Raw genomic sequence first — 16,406 nt, 5'->3', positions numbered from 1 at the left:
TTACCACCCAAGGTCATAATATTAGGAGGTAAAGCCTTTGGAAAGTGATAAGGACATTAGGGTGATGTCCTTATAAAAAGGCTCAAGAGCACTCCCTTCCCTCTCCTACCGTGTGAAGATACAGCAAGAAGGTGCCATACATATAGGAACCAGGAAATGGACTTCACCTAGACACCCAATCTGCCCATCTTCATCTTGGACTTCCCTGCTTCCAGAACTATAAGAAATAAATTTGTGTTGTTTTTAATCCACCCAGCTTAGGATATTTTGTTATAGCAGGTCTAAATGGACTAAGACAAAGAGTCTTAAAAACCATGAACAAGAAACTTGGGCCTGTCTCATCCCAGTAACCCTCCCATAACCATGAGGAGAAGGAGACTTGGTACAAAGCCAGCACTGTAGATGGCAACACAGAAATACGCCAAGAGCTGGATCCCTAAAGACGTAACACGGACCAGTCGTAGACTCAGTCATCACGCTAGATTTTCTCTCTTGTGAGACAAAACATGCTTAGTTTTTAAGATAATTTTTTGCTGTTTTCTGTTCCATTTAGTTAAAATAATCCTAACAGATATAGAAGTTCACAACTTTAGGAGAGATATTGCAGGGAACAACTTGAGAACACATGCTAGTACAAGAAAATGTGACAGATTGAAAATATCAAATTTATAGTATTGATATTTGTGACATGCTTCCTATGGGATATAAAAAGAGGAGGGTACAGATGCCTAGGAATAACTGTGAAAATCTGAAGCTGATAGGGTTGAGGTGAAAAGCAGGAGAATGCAGGACTGGGATGAGAAGTGAAGCGCTATAAGATTTCAGGATGCAATGGAGCACATGTCAAGTATAGAAAAGACAGTAGAGCAAAATGTAAGGACAGAAAACAATCATGAGAAATTGCCCCTAGCGCTGAGATCATGGATACTGATGGAATGTACTATATATTTAGAATACATTGTATATTTTCCCCCAAAATCAGCATTTACATAAATTATGTGGATATAATCCAAATATTACAATTATACATTATTTTTATTCTATGCTTATATGTAATACAGTAGTGTCCTCAGTCCTTATATTGAGATATAGAAATTATTTATCCATTTTGTGTTCTCTGATTTGCACACAAAATATCTGGGAGTCAAAATTTACTTACTTCTGATGAAAAGGAGAATCATGTACTTTTTTATATCCACACGTACAGTTCAAAACTTAAAATACACATAAGACACAGAATGAAAATCACCAGAAATAATTCTAAGATAAAGATATTATTTTTAATTACAAGTTATTGTAAGAAATATAGTTCATGAAATGTTTTGCTTTTCAGTATATATCTTTTTGTCCTCTTATAGTTAACCATTTAATATTATATTTTACTATGTATTATCCTCAACAATTTGAAGGGAAAAATTAAGTGAAATTATACCAAGGATCTCAAAATAAAAATCAAAAAGTAAAAGAGGAATCTTTTTCTTGAATGGACAGAAGTTAGAATTACGCCTACAGATAACACACACTAATGAGCTCCAACTCTGTCATTGTCCAAGCCTGCCACTTGATTATGGCTCCACAGACACATAATTGCAGTAATTCTCTGGCAAATCCTGATGAGGAAGTTATCTTTATCCAGAGCTCTAGTGAGCATATCATATTAGAATTAATGCAATGAACTTTATGTCTTAGTTCTCACTTCTCTAATAATTACCATTCTGAGTTTGTACTTCAAGTAACAGATAAATAAGGTTAATTTAGGAGGACATAAAGAGTCATTCTGAAGTGTTCTTTTTTCCCCTGATAATAACTAATATTACTATCTATACAGCTCTGGTTAACTAGCATCCCTATTATTTCTCTTTACAATCACTAGCAATGGTCCACTTTGATTCTGTCTAGTGAGAGTTTCTTTTCTTACAAACTTAATCTTATTTGTATCTCTGTACTTTTTCATATGCTGCTGCCTACAAGGACCTTCCAATAACTCAAGAGTCACCTTTCGAATACTCTATTAATCAGCATTGCTTTAAACATCAGGCTATGTCAAGTGCTGATATGTGCTCCCACAGAATACTGTGTGTGTGTGTGTGTGTGTGTGTGTGTGTGTGTGTGTGTGTGTGTGTGTGTGTGTGTGTGTGTGTGTGTGTATCTGCATTGCTCACTGTATTGGAAATAATCCCTTTGTGTCTTTTTCCCCTACTACATTTGAATTTCTTTAATAATAGAGATTATATATTATTAAATTCTGTATTTTTCAAACTTGTCCTCAACAGTTTGGCTACCTTAGGAAAATCACAAGCAATATGTTGGGATACCTGAAAATAAGCCTGGAGAGATAAACAAGAAAACAATACTGGGACTTCAAATTTCAAATTATGGAATTCCTTAGATGTTAAGTAAACATCCTCTTTTCTTATATTTATCACTTTATTTTAATTATCTAGACTTTGGCAAAGAATGTGAAACTAATTTAACCTTTATGAAAATTCTGTGTAGAACACAGAACAGACCTATGCTCAAGTGAAAATGGAAGGTTATAAATATATTGTTCCAGAAACAGTTTAAATGTACCCCAATGTTCACTGTAGCTCTATTTACAATAGCCAACACATGGAAGCAAACTAAACGCCCATCAACAGATGAATGGATAAAGATGTGGTACATATATACAATGGAATTTTTTTTAACATCTTTATTGGAGTATAATTGCTCTACAATGGTGTGTTAGTTTCTGCTTTATAACAAAGTGAATCAGTTATACATATACATATATCCCTATACCTCTTCGCTCTTGCGTCTCCCTCCCTCCCACCCTCCCTATCCCACACCTCTAGGTGGTCACAAAGCACCGAGCTGATCTCCCTGTGCTATGCGGCTGCTTCCCACTAGCTATCTACCTTACATTTGGTAGTGTATATATGTCCATGCCACTCTCTCACTTTGTCCCAGCTTACCCTTCCTCCTCCCCGTATACTCAACTCCATTCTCTAGTAGGTCTGAGTCTTTATTCCCGTCTTGCCCCTAGGTTCTTCATGACCATTTTGTTTTGGTTTTGTTTTTTAGATTCCATATATATGTGTTAGCATACAGTATTTGTTTTTCTCTTTCTGACTTACTTCACTCTGTATGACAGACTCTAGGTCCATCCACCTCACTACAAATAACTCAATTTCGTTTCTTTTTATGGCTGAGTAATATTCCATTGAATATATGTGCCACATCTTCTTTATCCATTCATCTGTTGATGGACACTTAGGTTGCTTCCCTGTCCTGGCTATTGTAAATAGAGCTGTAATGAACATTGTGGTACATGACTCTTTTTGAATTATGGTTTTCTCAGGGTATATGCCCAGTAGTGGGATTGCTGGGTTGTATGGTAGTTCTATTTTTAGTTTTTTAAGGAACCTCCATACTGTTCTCCATAGTGGCTGTATCAATTTACATTCCCACCAGCAGTGCAAGAGGGTTCTCTTTTCTCCACACCCTCTCCAGCATTTTTTGTTTGTAGGCTTTTTGATGATGGCTATTCTGACTGGTGTGAGATGATATCTCATTTATACAATGGAATATTACTCAGCCATAAAAAAGAACAAAATACTGCCATTAGCAGTGACATGGATAGACCTAGAGATTGTCATAACAGAGTGAAGTAAGTCAGACAGAGAAAGACAAATATCATATGATGTCACTTATATATGGAATGTAAAAAAATGGTACAAATGAACTTATTTACAAAACAGAATCACAGATGTAGAAAACAAACTTAATAGAAGGGGGGGAGGGATTAATTGGGAGACTTGGATTGACAGATACACACTACTATGTATAAAAGAGATAACTAATAAGAACCTACTCTATAGCACAGGGAACTCTACTCAATACTCTGTAATGACCTATATGGGAAAAGAATCTAAAAAAGAACGGGTATATGCATACCATATGACTGATTCACTTTGCTGTACAGCAGAAACTAACACAACATTGTAAATCAACTATGCTCCAATAACAATAATAAAAAATGATATAATTTGACCTTGTATTTAGTTTCTTTGAAATATATAATTACCTTCATGAAATATGTCTAAGTAAACTATTTCTCTAGGACTACATTAGAAAATGTTGAAGATTGAGAAAAAAAATAACACATAGAGAAAAAGACACCCCCTCCCCACATAGATGTTAGAGAATTTATTAGCATTTCCTTCAAATAGTATTAGATGTATTTTTAATACTAAAAGTTTGCTAGTGGTTTGGGTTTGATGTCAGTGAACATGGTGGAATAGGTAGTTCCAAGGGGCTGTCCGTCTAAAAACATAGTAGATTCTTGAAAAAAGTCAAAGGCTTACAGCAACAAAGTAAACACCTAATCAAGAAGGCAACTTAAAAACAGATGGAGAGCTCTGAAGTATTTTTACTTGTCTTTGTCCTACCTCCCTCTCGCTCAACAATGGTTTTGAAATGATAACCCATGTTCCCAGTATGTAATTCTGGTCCCTGGCTCCAGAGGGAGCAAAGCTGACCTTGTTCTCTAATAGTTATTTTTGTCTGTTTTAATCTGTCTAATGGCTAGCTGAAGGACTGACAAAAGCACTTGCCTCTGTTGCCTCTGTCTCACCTAATCCAAAACTTTCTCAGGGCAGAAAAGTGGCTACACAGAGGGCATTCCTCAAAAACTTTAAAAGGCAAATGAAAAACCCATTGCCGTCTAGAGCAAATACAATTTGAGGGGAATTAATAGACTGCCAGAAGCTTGAGAGAAAATTTTGTGGAGAAAAAGTATTTGAAGAATTATGGCACTGAAAATCTCACATGAATATTGGGGAATACAGAAAGTTATGTACATGCCCAGAGCAGGATGTGTGTTCAAAAACACAACTGGGAAGACCCTAAGCTTTTACCTTAGACTGATTTTTAGACTCTGCACAGCAGGAAGTAAAGACTAAGGAAGGTTTGTAACTACTCAGCTAAGTGTTAAAAGGGTGTTACAACACATAGCCAATGTGCAAAGACTCAGAATTTTTGGTTCTGTTTTTGGCTCCAAACATTCAAAGAAATCTGTCAATATTACCTAATCAAAAGATAAAAGGGAGACTGCAGAGACCACACATATCAATTAATACAGAATAGTTTTAGATTTCAGAATATAAAATTGTTTAGAATTGCCACTAAACAACCAACCAATTACAAATCAGAGAAAGCAACAAGAACAAATTTCAAGGTGGCAGAAGAATCTGATTCCCAGAATTAACAAGTCATAATATTCAAAATGTCCAAGTTTCAACAAAAAATTATGAATCATGTAAAAAAAATGTACACCCCACTCATAGGAAAATTAACCAGAACTGTCTCTGTGGAAGTACAGACATTGGACTTACTAGAAAAAGACTTTAAATTTACTGTTTTATATTCAAAGAGGTAAAGGAAATTATGGACAAACTAAAGGACACCATAAAAATAATGTCTCAAGAGACATAGGGTATCAGTAAAGACATAGAAATTATAAATAGGAACTAAACAAAAATTCTGGAGCTGGAAAGTACAAAATGTCCAAAGGGCTGTCCCTCTACCAACACAGTAAAAGTAAACAAAAACTCTCAGAATTGTTTTAACTCTTGAAAAAAATCAGACTTATAGCAACCAAATAAACACTGAATCAGGAAGGCAACTTAAAAATAGTTGGAGAGCTTTGAAGTACTTTTTAGTGAAATGAAAAATTCACTAGAGTTTCAACAGGATATTTAAGCAAGTTAGAAGAAAGAATCAGTGTATGTAAAGAGAGATCAATTGCAGCTATTCAGTCTGAGGAACAGAAAGAAAAACTAATAAACATAAAAAACAGTTAAAAGGCCTGTAATACACCATCAAATGTACCAACATATGCATAGTAGAAGTCCCAGTGGGAGAGGAGAAAGTGAGAAAATGACAGAGTATTTGAAGATATGATGGCTAAAAACTTCCCAAATTTGATGGAAGACATGACTCTACACAAACAGGAAATTCAATGAACTCCAAGAAGAATGAACACAACAGTATCCACACTGAGACACACTATAATCGAACTGTCAAAAGCCAGAGACAAAGAGAGCACCCTGAAAGCAGCAGGAGAGGAGCTACTTATCACGAACAAGTTATTGACAACATTAAGTGTAAAATTCTCAGCAAAAATGACAGTGGCCAGACAGCTGTGGGGTGGCATTCTTAACTTGTTGAATAATAATAATAATAATAATAACCTATTGAATTCCATATGTGACAAACTAAATTTCAAAATCAAGAAGAAATTAAAACAGTTTATAGCACATGGAACTGCACTCAATATCTTTTAATAACCTATAATGGAAAAAAATCTGAAAAAAATATGTATATACACACACATATACCTACACACATATGTATATATACACACATATGTATATATATGTGTCTCTCTCTCTCTCTCTCTATATATATATATATACACAACTGAATCACTTTGCTGTGCACCTAATTCTAACACAACATTGTAAGTCAACTATGCTTCAATTAAAAAAAAATTCCAAATAAACAAAAATTGAGGGAGTTTGTTATTTGCAGACCTACCCTATAATAAATGCAAAAGGGTGTCTTTCAGGTGGAAATACAAGGATACTATAAAGTAACTTGAAGCCATACAAAGAAATAAAGAAGACTGGCAGAGATAACTATGTAGGTTAATGCAAAATCAATTATTATTATATATTTTTTAAAAAATCCCACCGCTTATTCTTTTAAGATTTAAAGGACAGATGCATAAAAATAGATATAAACTTATGCTAATGGGTACATAATGTATAAATATGTAATTTGTGATGACAACAAAAATATCAAGAGAGAAATATGGAGCTGTATGAGAGCTGAGTATTTGTATAGTACTGAAGCTAATGTGGTATTAATCCAAATAACTTGTTATAAATTTAAGAAGTTAATTGTAATCTCTAAGATAGCCACTAGAAAATAATTTTAAAATACATATAAAAGGAAATGAGAAACAAATAAATGTACACTATACAAATCAATTAAATACAAAAGGAGGCAGTAATTAAGGAATTGGAAAACAAAAGATATGATATATACAAAATAGCAAAGTGGCAGAAGTATTTCCTTATTAGCCATTAGTTTAAATGTAGAGGATTAAAATCTCCAATATAAGGCAGAGATTGTTGAAATGGATTAAAAAAGACACATGGTCTACTTGCCGTCTATAAGGGACACATATTTTATCTAAAGACACAAATAGTTTGAAGGTAAAAAGATGGAAAACAATATTCCATACAAAGTTTTAGTAACTAAAAGACAGCTGGATGGGCTATACCAATATCGTAAGACATAAAATTTAGCTCAAACACTGTTACAAGAGACAAAGAACGACATCATATAATATATGGATAAAAGTGTCAATTTATCAAGAAGATATAACAATTATATATATGCACCTAACAACAAATAGATACCCAAGAGTAGCAACTTCTCATTTTTGAATTTTGAAATTCCTTTTAGGCAACACTTCTTTATATTTTGCCCATAATCCACTTATCTGAAAATAGAAATCTTATCTTTTTCTGAGTGATAAAAATCAATGTTTTTTCTGTTACATTTCTTAGTACTTTAAATATGATCAAACCATATCAAGAAAAAATGGTGTAGTTGAGCATTTTTACAGAAAATGTGCCCCTGATACAAATTCATATATTGAAGCCCTGTCTCCCATTGTGACTGTATTTGGATATGCGACCTTAAAGGAGGTAATTAAAGTGCAATGAGGTCAAAAGGGCCCTAATCTAATAGTACTGATGTTCATATAAGAAGAGGAAGACACACCACCAGGAGCACGCACATCCAGAGAAAAGGCATGTGTCAACACAGTAAGAAGGATCTGTAAGCCGAGGAGAGAGGTCATACCAGAAATCAACCCTGTCATCATTTTGGTCTTGGATTTCCAGCCTCCAGAATTATGAGAAAATAGAGTTCTCTTGTGTAAGTCCCACAGTCTGTGGTATTTTGTTATAGGAGCCTTAGCAGATAAACACATGCATTCTGTCCTTAGTCCTCATATGGATGAGATGTATCTCTTTATGGATAATATGTATCTCATACATAACTTCTTTATTAATATAATTAAGAATTTTTAAGAGGTTGATTGCCTAATTTAATTAAATGAAATTTTGTGTGTGTGTGATTTTCAGTCTGAATGTATAGCTTTGACTTACTGGAATCATGTATGGTATTGACATAAAATTTATTCCTTTCTAAAGAAAAATTTGGATGTAGATCATAAGTCTCTTATGGCCATCTGAAACATACTTATTAATATTTTGTAAGAAAATATCTATCTTCATTCATAAATATGAGTTACCTTAATTATTTTGGAGTGATCGAGCATGGACTCAAGATTTCTTAAACTTAATGAAAGCCTTTTTCCATGCTCTGTAACTATTTTATAAAATGAGAATTGCTGTTTGTCATAGAAATAAGGAATTGTCCCATAAACTTAATTTGAATTTGACTTAGAATCAGTTATTTGGTGCCCTTTTAATTTGGTAACTATTTACTCTGAATATTGAGTAATTAAGTTATCTGTACTTCCTTGGATTGATTTTATGAATTTTTGGCTCTGCCTGAGTATAATTTGTTACAAGATTTTCAACTTCATTGACTTACCTTACCATTGCACATCTAAGTCACAGACACACAAACACATGCACACACAGACACATTTTAGCTATCCCATTTTAGCTATTCTATTTCTTTCTTTCTTCATCTTTGTTTAGATTTATCAGAGACCATTTTATCTTTTTTTAAAGCTATCAGTTCCTGAACTGTTTAATCAGTTTTACAGATTTGATTTCTTTTGTTTTTGGTGTATTAATTTCTATGACTTTATTTTTCATCTCATTAATTTAACTACATTTCTTCTAATTATTTGAAATAAATCATTAGTTAATTTTTTTTTAAATTTATTTATTTATTGGCTGTCTTGGGTCTTTGCTGCGGTGCGCATGCTTCTCATTGCGGTGGCTTCTCTTGTTGCGAAGCACGGGCTCTAGGCACGCGGGCTCAGCAGTTGTGGCTCGTGGGCTCTAGAGCGCAGGCTCAGCAGCTGTGGCGCACGGGCCCAGCCGCTCCGCGGCATGTGGGATCCTCCCGGACCAGGGCTCAAACCCGTGTCCCCTGCATCGGCAGGCAGACTCCCAACCACTGCGCCACCAAGGAAGCCCTCATTAGTTAATTTTTAAAAAATTATCTTGTTTAATGTTTAACATACTTGGTCTCTTTATCTCTAGCTGAGCATAGTTTTAGTTCTATCACTTAGGTTTCAATTTTGATTTAATTATTATTTGGTATATAAATTATTTTGTAAAGTTTTTTTATTACCTTATTATTGGGGCTTATATTTTACACTTTTATTATTAAATTATTAGATTTTTATTTATGTATGTTTGTGTATTTGGGATGTACTGATATAACAGACAAATGATATTGCCTGAACAATGTACTTTATAGGAGCTTTTTTCAGGTTTTCTCACTAACCTAAAATATAAAATTATACAAACATACTCATAGATACAACACCGACCATATTTTATCACTAGTATTGTTTGTTATTTTGGTAGCCAAATATTGGAAATAGATGTCAGGAACCCATTTAGTTTCTGGAGACAATGTTTACAAGGCATCACAGTAACAGAGGTTGAAGCAATCCTTGGGTGGTTGAGGTCACTGGCATCTAGAGCTCTCAGTTGTAGGCATTATTTCCTAAAGTTAATGTGAGTTAGAGGAAAAGCACATTTTCTATATTAACGCTATGGCTCTTGGCACCAACTACAGCCAAAAAAAAGAAAAAGTTAGATAGAATGACTGTATTTTCTACTTCCTGGACTTCCTCCAAGTACATTTACACTTTCACGCAATCTCTAGAATAAAATAAGTATTAATGACATGTAACAAAATTAAAAAAAAAAGTGCCTCTGGAAACAACCTAGCACACAAACAGGTATTTCCACCTTAATAGCCAACTCACCCCCAAATCAGCTCATAATCATATGATGTTATAAGAATTTAGGTTATATGAGATTTTAATCATCTCCCAATGCTTTTAGACTTTCTCATAGAGTTGAGTCTAATGTCAGTTGATCAATTTGACTTATGCAGAATGAGTCATTTATAAAGTCAGAGGAATCCAGACAATCCAGACATGCAAGCTCAGTTTTGTATACCATTGACCAAAGGAGAGACCATATGGTAACTCAGGGCTGTACCAACACACATTTAAGATACTTACTACTATACCACAGTTACATATTTTCATGTTAAAGAATGAAAATGGTTAAAGAAGTCCCAGGCACATTCTATGATGGGTAGTAAACTAAAATTAAAACCACCTTGAAGAGAGTCCAAGTCTTTAAACTCACCTTTTTTTTTAAGTTCATCAGTACCAAGGGAAAAACCTGATTGTATCAATTTTCTGTTCTATAAGCATAGTACATTCCAAAATGTCTAACAGCAGATTTTGAGAAGGGCTGCAGAGATCAAGCTGTAAGCCAAAATCTTGCATCTGTATAATTTAATGAACATGGATTTGCTGTGGTGAGGAATGATTGCCTATTTACACTGTTAGACAAGTTTTCTTACTGTTTGAATATTAATTACAAAATTTCAGGCTTTACCTTTTCTTTTACCCAATCTACATCCAAGACAACTCTGGCTAAGTTTTTCTTTACTGTATTACAATAGTTTATAATATAATAGGTAGTCAGGTAGGGCTTAAACGAATACCTGAAATTGGCAGCAGGAACTAGAGAATGGTTAAGAATTCTTCCAAAGTCTACCATGTATCATCTTACACAACACCAATTGGTTAGGAACTTACAAAAGAACAATATTTTCAATCGTGTTAAAATAGAAAGTTGATGTGTTTTACAAAAAGGAGCTATTATTAAAAGTCAGTAATTGAGAGGCCATAACACTCATTAATTTCATGGTGAGGGAATAAAACACTGGCCAAGTATACTTAAATATAATGTCAAAACATTAACCATTTAATATTTCACATAATTTCATTATCCCACATATTATCTCATTTTCATCGTTTCATTGACAAAAAGTCAAACTCATGTACAATTATGTAAAACATCCAAATGCATTTCTTTTTCTTTATATATAAAATTTTAATGTGATTTTGCCTTGTTCTATTTGGCACCTGGTGAGTGTAAATAATTTTTCTTTTTATTCAGTTTTGGACTTTGGCATCTTCTTTAAAAATTTGATTTAAATAATTCTTTTCATATCCTTTTTCATTTTTGTCACCTTGACAAATTTGGACAAAAGAAAAACCACAAAGGATGCAAAATAAAGCAATGTCATCAGAAATTAAATTAAGAATTGTAATAGATTATATACAAATCTTGAGAATTCCCTAATAAAATCAACAGAAGACCCTGTTTATCTTGAAATGATAATTCATTTACAATGAAGCTCTGTCAATTACAGTACTAATAGGAGAAAAATAAGATGGCTATGTTACTTTTTATTCTCAAGTATCTTAATGAGTTACAAGAAAAAAGCTAATAACAATTCAAATAGTCAATATCTATTCTACAAATGTGAGGTCAGAACTGAGTCTCAAACATGATGAGAATTCATAAAAGCAAAACATAAGACAACAAAATCTTTCAAACTGGGAATGTACTACATTTAGCACTGCAAACACTGTGTGTATGGGCATGTGTTTGCAATAACATATATATTTTTTTCCTTACCACATCTTTGCAGATTTTTTTCTATCAGTAACAGGAAATTTTCCGAATAATAACAAAAGATATTTCTCAAAGTCACCATATACAATTTTTACAAGAAATTTTTTAAAATGTAATTGAGTTTATTTCATCAGCCTATTTCAGTCCCATGAACTGGCTTAAAATATAATCATTTCAAGACTATATAATATTTTAATATTTAAAATATATTAATATTTTTGGCTTTGTAAGAAAATCTAAAAATTTTAGGACAAAAACAAATAATTACATTAAAGTCATCTTCCAGTATATTGACCATAGTATAATATCCATACCATACTAATTCCCACACACAAATATACACATATGACAATAAAAGCCTCCAAGACTTTGAAGGTCATTTTCCTACAAAATATTAATTTAATATCTTTATGTATCAGTTTTTAGAAGGTTTTTTTTCTTTTTTTTTTTTTTTTTCTTTGCAGTACGCGGGCATCTCACTGTTGTGACCTCTCCCATTGCGGAGCACAGGCTCTGGACGTGCAGGCTCAGTGGCCATGGCTCACGGGCCCAGCTGCTCCGCGGCCTGCGGGATCCTCCAGGACCAGGGCACGAACCCGTGTCCCCTGCATCGTCAGGCGGACTCTCAACCACTGCGCCACCAGGGAAACCCTAATTCTTGTTATTTTTATAGTGATAAAGTAAAACACTCTTTTGATATCCACGTATAGATTAAAGTGTGAAGAGATTCAGGAAACATTCTACTAAAGATTGACATTTTGATAGATTATAGGTCCAAAAATATCAAAATATTTATCATTTCAAAAAGAATAGAATTGCCAGATTATCAACTTACCAACTTAGTCTCAAAGGATGTTACGGAACAGCAGTATTTTTTCATGAATTAGTCTGAAAAAAATGAGAGGAATATGTAAAAACCAGAAAGAAAGATGCTGGCTCACTGGGATTCTAAAATTAACATAGCAGGCATTTCCTGCTGAACACCAGCAAATTTTTCCTGAAAATTTAGACTTATATATAAAAATACTAATTGGAATATTATTTCCAAGTAGGTAATTTATACATTGACACCAAACCTCCCATCTATTTCCCCAAAATACAATTAAAATAGCAAAACATGCTTATAGACACACATACACCTACAAAACAATCTGTTGTGTTTACTCTGACCACCAAAGTATCTATGCTGTTAACAATCGCTTTGTATGTTTATAATAACATTTCTCCTTTCCTTTGCTCTCTTCTCCACAAATTTAGCATATTTGAGTCTTTTGATACTCGCTGCACACATGAACAAAAGTATGGATTAAGTGTGCAAGGAAATGTGGAAATACATTCTGAACAAACACACATTTGCAAAAATCATGACACAGAGTATGACACTGTGATGCCTTTCGTAAAGCAAACAACATCCAAGACAGACACACCTATATGGATACACAGTGAGGTTTTCAAATAGCTACATACAATTTCTACTTGCTACCAACTGAATTTAGAATACAATTCTAGACTTTTCCTCCATATATATTTAATATTTTATATATACCTTAAGACAAAATATAAATGTTTTCATGTAAACATTAGTCAAAAACACTGAACTGAGAGATATGTATGGTCTATGATATATTGTGATAAAAATCCAAGCATTGGTCTACTGGATTAAACACTAACACAGAGGGAAATTTTTTATACTTTTATATCTGCTCAAGGACTTGGAACTGACAGTACATACATACATCACATTGAGAAAACAGAATAACAGGGACAGAAAGTTAAAGCCTTGCCAAAGGACAAAAAGTGGACCTATATTAAGAAATGCTTGGACATCAACAAAGATATTGATATTTAATTTTACACACAATGATAGCAATAATGCCAGCTACCTCCCTTGATTAAAGTTTGACATGTTCCGAAGCAATATTTACAAATACTTATCTTGCAAAGTAATTATTAGGAGCACTTCTCATCAATATGTTTATGTATTGTAAAGTTTCCCTCCTCAAGTCAGACCACCTGGGATAAAATCCTATGTCACATGACATTCAATAAACTGAGAATTTACCATGCCTTTGTTAAATAGCCTATAATTCACATAACAACATTTAGCTCTCAAGGTGATTCTGAATATTAAATTAGCTAAAGAGGGTCTGGTTTACAATCCAACAGGATAATAGGTCTCAAGAAACATTACCCCCAACCCTACTTATCCTCTTCCACTTTAGCTATGCTTAGGTTGGAAGTTTGCAAACCAATTTCATAATTTGTTCTACTGAAAGTAAATTCTTATTCATCATTATTCTTGCAAACTTGTTTAAAGCACCATATCTAATTGTGTGTAAATGCATATATGTCTCTGCAGTTTCCAATTTAGGGAATGAAAGCTTTTTTACAACGCACTTTTCTATGATCAATTAAGCAAAATACACTTTTTTCCAAAGTCTATTTGAAGTACAGCCTTAGTGGAATTTTTTTTTTCAGTTGTTGCACAGATTATTTTTCTTTTCAAGAAAAACAAATGTACTTCCAGTTTCTAGTTCTGCATGTAAGGAGCCTGGAAGTTGTCATGCTACCCTAACAACAGGTTTAAAAAAAACAAAACAAAACTGAACAGACTGAAAAATCAACAACTCTTCTTGGATCCAGAAGAGAGGGGAGAACACAAAGAAACTACTACCCTCAAGACAGGAGAGACAAACAGGCAAATGCATACAGGCAGGCACATCTTACCAGAGCAGAAACTCAGGAACAGAACCACGGAGGAACCAGTGCCAGGGTAGGAAGTTCTGTACCATAATTGATGAATTGCTGGAGGCTCAGTGCCAAGTCTGAGAGTTAAAAACTCCACAATATTGTGAAATTTATCTCTAGGAGCTTAACAAGGTTCCCATTTTAAATATCAGAGCAAAATCCTTTCCAGCTTCTGTCAGGACGCTGAGGAAAGAAACCATTTTGAAATACGCCAGAAGATTCTGTTTTTCTTAATAAGGAGTGCCCTCAGCAGAAACTAGTTAACCAGAGCCTGACCTCGGGAAGGGAAATAACCAACTGCAGCTGGTTCTAGCCTTCCATGCGGGGAAGAGGAATAAACAACTCTAGCCCACTCTAGCTATCCTGACCCAGCTGAGAAGGGGAGAAAAAGCTGAGAAACACAGTTTACCGTCTGTAGGCATACACTAAAAACTGAGACCTAATCAGCATAGAACTACAGAATGCTTCATCTCCTCTCACACCCCACCACCACATTACTAAAGGTCTACTGACAGCAGCTCCATTTACCCAGTGCATCACATCTGGTTATCATGAAAAACAAAAAATGGAAATGCATACCAAAAGGCAAAAACACAATTTAAAGAGACAGAGCAAGCATTGGAACCAGGCAGGGCAGGGATATTGGTATTATTAGACTTGGAATTGGAAAGAACTGTGATTAATATGCTAAGGGCTCTAATGGATAAAGTAGACAACATGCAAAAACAGATGGAAAATATAAGCAGAGAAGTGGAAATCCTAAGAAAGGACCCAAAATAAATGCTAGAGATAAAAAAGAGTGGAACAGAAATAAAGACTGCCGCTGATGGGCTTGCTAGTAGATTGGGCACAGGTGAAGAAAGAATCTGCACTAGAGAATCTATCACTAGGATCCTCAAAAACTGAAAAGCAAAGAGAACAATGACTGAAAAAACTGAAGTGAGAGTCCAAGGACTGTGGGACAACTACAGAAGATACACATGTAGAAGGAGAAGAAAAAGAGAAAAAAAACAGAAGAAATATGTGAACCATAATTGATAATTTCTCCAAATTAATATCTGACACCAAAGATCCAGAAAACTTGGAGTATTGCCAGAGCTGCTCCAGGTGTTTGTTCAAAACCCTGCAACTCCCACCTTTAGCAGGAGTTAACATAAATCTTTAAGTGAAAGAGTCCAGAGACAAGAAAGGAAGCTACAAACAAACAAACAAAAAAACCCAGGTGGAACCAGCTGGGACCAAGATGGTGATACATCTGACCTGCAACAGACCCTGAGTCTCATTATATACGATTTTACTACATGAGCACATTAAATGACACACCTACCGGTGGCCAGGACTGGACATTAAGGACCATAAAAGTATAAAAAGAGGGTGGTGCCCACTCCCTCAGGGAAAAAGCCCCACCCCTGTCCCATAGACTAATGCAGATGTCTCCCCATCATCAGCCTCACTCCTCCTCTCTTTGGCTTTACTCTTTATAATTAAATCACTCTCTCCAGGTGGAGAAGTTGATCTGTGAACTTAGTTTCTGAGTCTCCATTCTTTGGCCACTGAATAAAGTTTGTGCTGTGTCGATCTCAGCTTCAGTTTTGTTATTCACCTACTCAAACTCCAAAGGAAGAAGAGCCCTCCTACGCAGAGGCAGAGAGCCTCGGCTGCCCAGGCTGGGGCCCGAGCAGGGTCCATTTGACTCAATTTGGTAACAAGAGGACACCAAGAAGGATAAATATAAAAAAAAATTATACCTCAGCACATCTTTTTCAAAAATAAAGAAAAATCTTCTAAAAGAAGCCAGAGGAAAAATACACTTTATCTAGAGAAGAATAAAGATAATAACATCCAACTTCTCTTCAGAAAACATGAAAGCAAGAAGAGAAAAAACAG

At 34.5% G+C, this 16,406-nt stretch overlaps 1 long non-coding RNA gene across 1 annotated transcript in view; it reads right to left on the bottom strand.

Annotated features, from left to right (window-relative positions):
- LOC137220139 (uncharacterized) overlaps positions 1-14,731 on the bottom strand; it is a 119,926-nt gene extending 105,195 nt beyond the window's left edge. Inside the window, exons 1-2 of the long non-coding RNA XR_010941496.1 lie at positions 14,499-14,731; positions 12,607-12,659 (exon numbers count right to left, since the gene is read on the bottom strand). This is a non-coding gene — a long non-coding RNA (uncharacterized lncRNA). The remainder of the gene's footprint in view (positions 1-12,606; positions 12,660-14,498) is intronic.
- Positions 14,732-16,406: the final 1,675 nt, after the last annotated feature.

The sequence above is a fragment of the Pseudorca crassidens genome, chromosome 2 (genome assembly GCF_039906515.1).
Source record: "Pseudorca crassidens isolate mPseCra1 chromosome 2, mPseCra1.hap1, whole genome shotgun sequence".
Classification (NCBI taxonomy): Eukaryota; Metazoa; Chordata; class Mammalia; order Artiodactyla; family Delphinidae; genus Pseudorca; species Pseudorca crassidens.
This window is presented reverse-complemented; position numbering and strand designations above follow the sequence as displayed.